The sequence below is a fragment of the Panthera pardus genome, unplaced genomic scaffold (genome assembly GCF_024362965.1).
Source record: "Panthera pardus isolate Hobbes unplaced genomic scaffold, ASM2436296v1 HiC_scaffold_21, whole genome shotgun sequence".
NCBI classification, from domain to species: domain Eukaryota; kingdom Metazoa; phylum Chordata; class Mammalia; order Carnivora; family Felidae; genus Panthera; species Panthera pardus.
Genome location: NW_026526777.1, coordinates 9,512,946 through 9,520,681, shown reverse-complemented (window position 1 = coordinate 9,520,681; position 7,736 = coordinate 9,512,946).

Genomic DNA, 7,736 nt, shown 5'->3' with positions numbered 1-7,736 from the left:
TTCCTTTAAAATAATCCCGGGGACCAGGCGACTATGTGGGCTTATGAGTGAAACAGGATTGGATATGTATTGATAATTGCTGACATTGAGAACTGAGTACACAGGGTTCATTATACTATGTTCTCTGCTTTTGTATATGTTTGAGATTTTTGTGGAATAAATCTTACAAATAACAAAGAACTAAATAAGGGGCAAGGCTTTCAGCAGGTATCACACCACATCTTGGTAGCAACCCCCCCAGATTCCTGGCAGAGAGGAGAGGCAGGTGGGGTCTTCGTCCCCTTGAAAGGCCAGTCCAGAAACAGAGGCGATGTGTCCTGAGGGGGCAGGATCCGGGGACCACCAGGGGGAACACTGAGGTCTTGTGGAGAGAGGTCCAAACCAGGACCCCCCGATTAGTGTACCCAACTCTCAACCCACCGTGGGGGCTCAGAAAAACTCTCATTTGGCTCTTTACTGCTTCCTGAGAAAAATCTCCTCACGCGCCTTATCTCATTTCCAAAAGCCTCACCATCCCTTTGAGACTGCTCTCCTTCTTCATTTTGCTGATGCGGAAACAGAAGCTCCCAGTGGAAAAGTGGCTTGCCAAAGCCAAGACTTGAACCTGTCTTTTCTCTAAAAAAAGTCATATTTTTCCCTGTCTACTCATTGTGAATTCCCGGAAAACAGAAACTACTTTTTTTTTAATGTGCATTTCTTTTTTTTTTTTTTTTTTTTTTTTTTGTGCATTTCTTTTTGAGAGAGATAGAGACAGAGTGTGAGCAGAAGAGGGGCAGAGAGAGAGGGAGACACAGAATCCGAAGCAGGTTCCAGGCTCTGAGCCGTGAGCACAGAGGCCGATGCGGGGCTCGAACTCACGAACTGCGAGATCATGACCTGAGCCCAAGTCGGCCGCTTAACCAACTGAGCCACCCAGGTGCCCCAGAAACTACTTTTTAATCTTTGCATCTCAAGTGCAAGAAGCATTCTGGAAGCGTGATAAAAGCTCAGTGTTTGCTGAATGCATGAATGGGTGGGTGCTGTGCGCCCTGCTCGCTGTAGATGCTTTTTTCTCTCGCACAAGTGTTCATCGCAGCCTGTGTTACGTGTGTAAGAAGCAGTTCTGCTGTCTCCCCTGGGGGTTGGGAGTTCCCCAGTGGCCAGGAGAGAGGCCTTTGACGTTTCTGGGGCCCCTACTCGGCTCTGGACATGTGCCAAGAGGCAGTCTGGGTAAAATGGCTGGGGAAGAGGGGCAGGGCTTCCGTGGTCAACGTGCTGGTAAGTATCTCATAAGAAGACAGTACATTTGTTATTCTCTCTCTCAATGAAAGATTACAGTTTCTTGTCATAGAATAAACAGAACCATATTTATTATTCACATGCTGACTGCTTAAACTGTTGACATACACGGCTTTTCTGACTTTTGTAAATTATTTCTTCTCCATCACAGAAAAGCCAAACGGAGATGTTGGTAACCACCCGCCCCATCTCCCCCCAGGCTGTACTCACTTTAGGTCGACACTGGGCAGGCAGGGGCCCTTCTCTGGAATAACATTAGGATGCCCAGAGCCCGTCAATGGGTTGGCAGAGGCTAAATGGATATCCGAACTCACTGGAAAATCCACGGTCTCGGCACATGGCAGGAGCTGGCATCCCGGGCACAGTCTGAACAGAATCGATGGGTTGGTAGGAAGCGGGGAGGGAGGGAGGGCTGGGGAGATGCAAAGTTTAATTTCCTCCCCTGGCACCCTGCCAGCTGGATGTAACAGCAGCTGCTAATACATTTCAAACAGCCAGTTTCATGCAACGCCAGTAGTGGAAAAGCTGGGTTTTTGTCCAACCCTGGGAAGCAAAACTAGTGAATTGGGCGGTGGAAGCCCAGGGCTGGCGCGGTCCGTGTGCACGTGCTCACCGCCGTGACCCCCAGCTCCCGCTGTTCGCGGCTCTCCGCCAGCCCTGGCCCTCAGGTCCCCCCAGCTCGGGTGATGTGTCCGAGCGTCTGCCCGGAGCAACGTGTCACCGAAGTTGCCTGTATTTCGTGTCAGCCCTGAAAACTCCCAGGGATTTTGGAAACAGAAGGACAGCAGGAGGGCTCAGACCCAACGAGGCACTGAGCACTCAGGGCTTTTAATAAACACTGACACGTCTGTGCACTTCCGACCCCGGCCCCGCCCGCCCGCCGTGTCTGTCTGGGGAGGGGAGGGGCGGGGCGGGCACCCCAGGGCTCGGGGGGTTTGACTGAGGCCGCAGCCCACACCCTGGGCTGACCTGGAACCACGTCGTCCACAGGCACTTCTCCGCCGGGGCCTCTGGGGAAATGGGTCCCTAAACTCCCTGATGCCACCGAGGAGGCACCTGGCGTCAGGTGTAATGGAGAACACTTCTGGCTCAGCCCCTCAAGGAAACTGGGCCAGGCTCCCCGGGAGAGAAGGGTTGTGACTCAGGAGCCACTAAGGAAGATTTGCAGCCTCTGAGGCACTGAGAGTTCTGTCGACCAGGACAGGAAGACGCTGTTCTCCCACCTCCGCTCTGGAGTGAGGAGCAGGAGAGGTCACCGAGGGAACAGATGCAAGGGGGTGGGGGCTGTTCGCCCAGCCCCGGGTGCTGTTCACCACCAGCCCTAACCAGCCAGCCAGGATCTGCTTCAAAGCCCATGAAAAGGTCTTTCTGAGTTTAGTTCTGGGCGTCTGTGCTCCAGCAAAGAAATCCAGCTGCAACGTAGTAAACACAGTGAGGAAGTTTTCCTGTTTTTTTTTTTTTAATTTAATGTTTACTTATTTCTGAGAAAGAGAGACAGAGAGAGCAAGCAGGGAAGGAGCAGAGAGAGAGGGAGACACAGAATCCGCAGCAGGCTCCAGGCTCTGAGCTGTCAGCACAGAGCCCCACGCGGGGCCCAGACTCACAGACCTCGAGATCATGACCTGAGCCCAAGTCAGATGCTTAACCCACTGAGCCACCCAGGGGCCGTGGGAAGTTTTCCTTTTTAATGCCTGGGCCCGGTGCTGCCGCACGATATGGAGGCCCTCCTAATGGGCTTCTGCTCCAGGAACCACACCAGGCAGATGCCCACATGCACCCCTGCACTCCAGCCCTTTCTGAAGTCCCTCCTATGCATACAAGCTCCATCTCCAAAGGCATGAAAGCAGGCTTTGGGGAACCACTTTTGGAATCAGGCACATGGCTCTACTCCAGAGGCCTCAACCCTGAGTCTGGGCTCCCAGGGACTCACCTCTAGACCTGAATGCAAAGCATGCTGGGCCTACATTCTCTTGGGGAGAGAGTTCATTGCTTTCAGCAGATTCTCCAAAGGGACTCTGTCCCATAAACGTGAAAGATTACTGATCTGGAGGTGGCTCAGTCGGCTCAGTCGGTTCAGGTCATGGATCAGGTCATGATCTCATGGTTCGTGAGTTCAAGCCCTGCATCAGGCTCTGCGCTGGCAACACGGAGCCTGCTTGGGATTCTCTCTCTCCCTCTCTCTACCCTTCCCCCACTCCCTCTCGCTCTCTCTCAAAATAAATAAACTTTACAAAAAAATTACTGATCTGTAGGCAGGTCTGTTGGTTTACAGACAGGCCCAGCAGTCTGGCGGTCCTGCCCGAGTACAGACTGATGTCGTGACCTGAGATATGGACGACGAACAAATTAGATGCAGTTTTCACTGCCTCTGTAATTCATTAAAGCTGCTAAACCTGATCTTCTCACAAGAAGCTCCCGGGGCCTGTTTCATCAGCCAGTTTATTACAGAGGCTGGTGACTTCACATCTGCATTGCAAATAGCTCCTCTGTGTTGACATTTCATTTGGTCTTGAAAGGCCTGTAATATTTTGGGTGGGGTTAATGGCTCTCATTCAGAGACCAGCAGATCTTCATGTACTGAAAACACGGTAGATGCTCAATAACTCTAGTTCGGATGAATGAATAAATGAATGAATGCATTCAAAGACAGGTCATGTCTCAGGTCACGATCTCACGGTTCGTGAGTTCAAGCCCTGCGTTGGGCTCTGTGCTGACAGCTCAGAGCCTGGAGCCTGCTTGGGATTCTCTCTCTCTCTGCCACTCCCCTGTTCATGCTCTCTCTCTCTCAAAAATAAATAAACCTTAAAAAAAGAAAAGCTTTGCTTTTTAAAAATTAGATGCTCATATTCATCATTTATTCATCCGTCCAACAAATTTTTTTAATTTTTTTAAATTTTTATTATTATTTTTTTAAATATGAAATTTATTGTCAAATTGGTTTCCATACAACACCCAGTGGTCATCCCAACAGGCGCCCTCCTCAATGCCCATCACTCACTTTCCCCTCCCTCCCACCTCCAATCAACCCTCAGTTTATTCTCAGTTTTTAAGAGTCTCTTATGGTTTGCCTCCTTCCCTCTCTGTAATTTTTCCCCCTTCCCCTCCCCCATGGTCTTCTGTTAAGTTTCTCAGGATCCACATAAGAGTGAAAACATATGGTATCTGTCTTTCTCTGTATGACTTATTTCACTTAGCAAAACACTCTCCATTTCTATCCACGTTGCTACAAAAGGCCATATTTCATTCTTTCTCATTGCCAAGTAGTATTCCATTGTATATATAAACCACAACTTCTTTATCCATTCGTCAGTTGATGGACATTTAGGCTCTTTCCACAATTTGGCTATTGTTGAGAGTGCTGCTATAAACATTGGGGTACAAGTGCCCCTATGCATCAGTACTCCTGTATCCCTTGGGTAAATTCCTAGCAGTGCTATTGCCGGGTCATAGGGTAAATCTATTTTTAATTTTTTGAGGAAACTCCACACTGTTTTCCAGAGTGGCTGCACCAGTTTGCATTCCCACCAACAGTGCAGGAGGGTTCCCGTTTCTCCACATCCTCGCCAGCATCTGTAGTCTCCTGATTTGTTCATTTTAGCCACTCTGACCAGCGTGAGGTGGTATCTCAGTGTGGTTTTGATTTGTATTTCCCTGATGAGGAGCGACGTTGAGCATCTTTTCATGTGCCTGTTGGCCATCTGGATGTCTTCTTTAGAAAAGTGTCGATTCATGTCTTCTGCCCAACAAATGTTTTTTCAACACCTTATTAACTCCTGGCTGACGAATCCAGGATAATGAGAAGCTGGGACTACGTCATATTCACCTTTGGATCTCCAGCATCTCCTGGTACATATAAAATGCTCAAAAAATATTTATGGGACCATAACAGGAATTCTGTGTTCTTTTTTTTTTTCAAAGAAGTACCAAACATATTCAAGCTAAGAATCTGATTAATGCACTTACTCCTGAAAATAAGAGTAAACGGTTAGCAAAGAGGAAGCCTTTGGTAGCCCTTAGCATACTCATAACATATAGATGATACTTGAAAATTGGAGCAACCCCTTCATATATTAACCCGACATATATTTGCTAAGGTGCCACCATTCCATAGGCACCGAGCATATGGAGGTGAGCCTGATCTCTGCCGGGTGACAGGTATGTTCAACGAAGTTTAATCCATGGAGGGAGAGGAGGGAAGATTAGTCAGCATCACCGAGGGAGGATGTGGAGGGAGGCTGGCCAAGTCCACGTTTGCAATTTCCCAACGGAGCAATGTGTCACTGGGATCAAAAGATCAAGGGCACTGAGGGCTAGGCAACGAGGCACGACTGGAGGTGTCACAGGACACATCTGGGAACTCTCAAGCTCCAGCCTTCAGAACCTCCATCCACAGCTCTTCAAACCACTGATACCTGAGAGGCCAACACTGCCTCCCCATCCGTGGGGTCTATTGAAGTTCTAGGAGTAGTTTGAAAAGAAGAGATGAGACACCTTGATCTGCTTCACCTCTACCTGCCTCTCCCTTTCTTCTTCAACAATAAGATCCATAGTGAATGCTGAGAAGGGGCTCAACAGGGTACTGTTCCTTTGAAGAGGGAAAAACAATGTGTGAGACCTGTAGATAAGAGACGGTGGGGTCCATCAGAGGGACTGAAAGCTCAGTAGGAGGAGGGGGAGACGTGGCTGGAGAGGCAGGCAGACGCAACGCCCGCACAACCTTTGAGCCACGTAAGGGATTTGCCCCCAACTCCTAAGAGTAAAGGGAGTTGCGGTTAAGCAGGGACATGCTGTCACTCGCATATGTACTTTTGAAATATCTCCCTGGCGGCAGAGATCGCAGCAGGAAGCCTTTGCCCCGCTGAGCCAGGACGGAGACCCAAGCTGACAGATGGCAAAAGTAAAAATGCTGATGGTTTCAGGAAACATTTAGGAGAGAGAATACAAAGAGCTTAATGATTCTTAGAGCATTTATTGAGCTCTTGCTGTATGCCAGGCATGAACTAGCTCATTTACTCCCCCCAACAATCTTCCTGGACTGTTTCTATCATTATCTCCAGTTTTAAATCCGGACGTCAGGTGGAACAAATTGAGACCACCCAGCTTGTGAACGGCAGCGTTGAGACTCAGCCCAGGCGTTCAGGCTCCCATCCTCCTACCCTTCCCTCTTAACCATCGTCCCATACCATCTGGGGGTCTGGCTTGGTCCAGAGGGAGAACGAAGGTGCCATTCACTGAGGTAGCAAACAGGAGGACCCATGAGGTTGGGTGGGAAGGAAGTTAGGAGTTCGGTTTTCGGCGCACTTGGGGAACATCCAAATGAAAATGAGCAGTAGGTGTTCCAGAGCTCAGGAGCTAGGTTTGGTAGGAGGCAGGGCAAATAGATTCGAGAACTATCAGCAGAGAAGCAGCGATCACACTTCACAGGCTTCCTCTGTGAGGATGATGCTGAGTTTGGGAGCAGATTCAATGTATTCCAAGTGCAGAGGAAGCGGGGAGATGTCAGTAGTAATGAGCCCAGCTGGTCATGCCCACTAGCCACTCAAAGGGCATGATGTCAGGGCCCAGGGTTCTGAAACCTCAGCCTTCCCAGGCAGCCTTTTGATACCTGCTTCATGCCTCTGCCACAGGAGCTGCTTTTTAAATACTGATTAACTCCTCCTTAAAAAAGTCACGTTTCCACGCTGCCTGCCAAAACGGTAACAGACAGATAATGTACTGTGTCATTAACACATCCCTGTCTATTTAAAAACCTCCAGAGAAGCAAGCAGATGAGCCTTGGAGTTGGCTCAGCGGTGGGGATTATTGCTTGGCTAATTATAAACAGCATCCTCAGAACTCCAGAAGACGCTAAGGGGGGCACAGCCCCTGTCAGCCCTGAGAAGCCAGGAGTGATTATTGGAACGTATCAACACTCAGGACACAGGAAGGTAAGAGGGCACAGAAATAGAACCTCGTCCGTGAGACAGTGTGCCAGCCAGCCCCCAGTGATCCTCACCCCCTGGTGTTTGTGCCCTTGTGTGGCCCCCTCCCTCAGTGAATCAGAGCTGGCCCTGCGTGGCCAATGGAACACAACGGAAGTGTGTGATTTCCAGAGCTAGATGACAAATAGCATTTGCAGATTCCACTTTGGGCCCCTTGGTACCATGTAGTGAGGACCCTCAAGAAGCCCTGTGGAGGGGCCCATGTGGTCTGGAATCGAGACCGCCAGCCATAAGAGCAAGACACCTTCATGCTGAATATTCCGGCCTCGGTCAAGCCCTCAGATGATGCAGCCCCAGCTGACATCGGACTGGAAACTTATGAGACCTCAGAGCCACCCAGTCAAGCAGCTGCCAAATTCCTGCCCAAAAGTATCGGTTAGAGGTAATAAATAATTATTGCTGTCCCAAGCCAGCAAGAGTTGGTGTGACTTGTTACATTAACGAATATAGTAAATAAAAGACTGGGTCCAGGGTAGG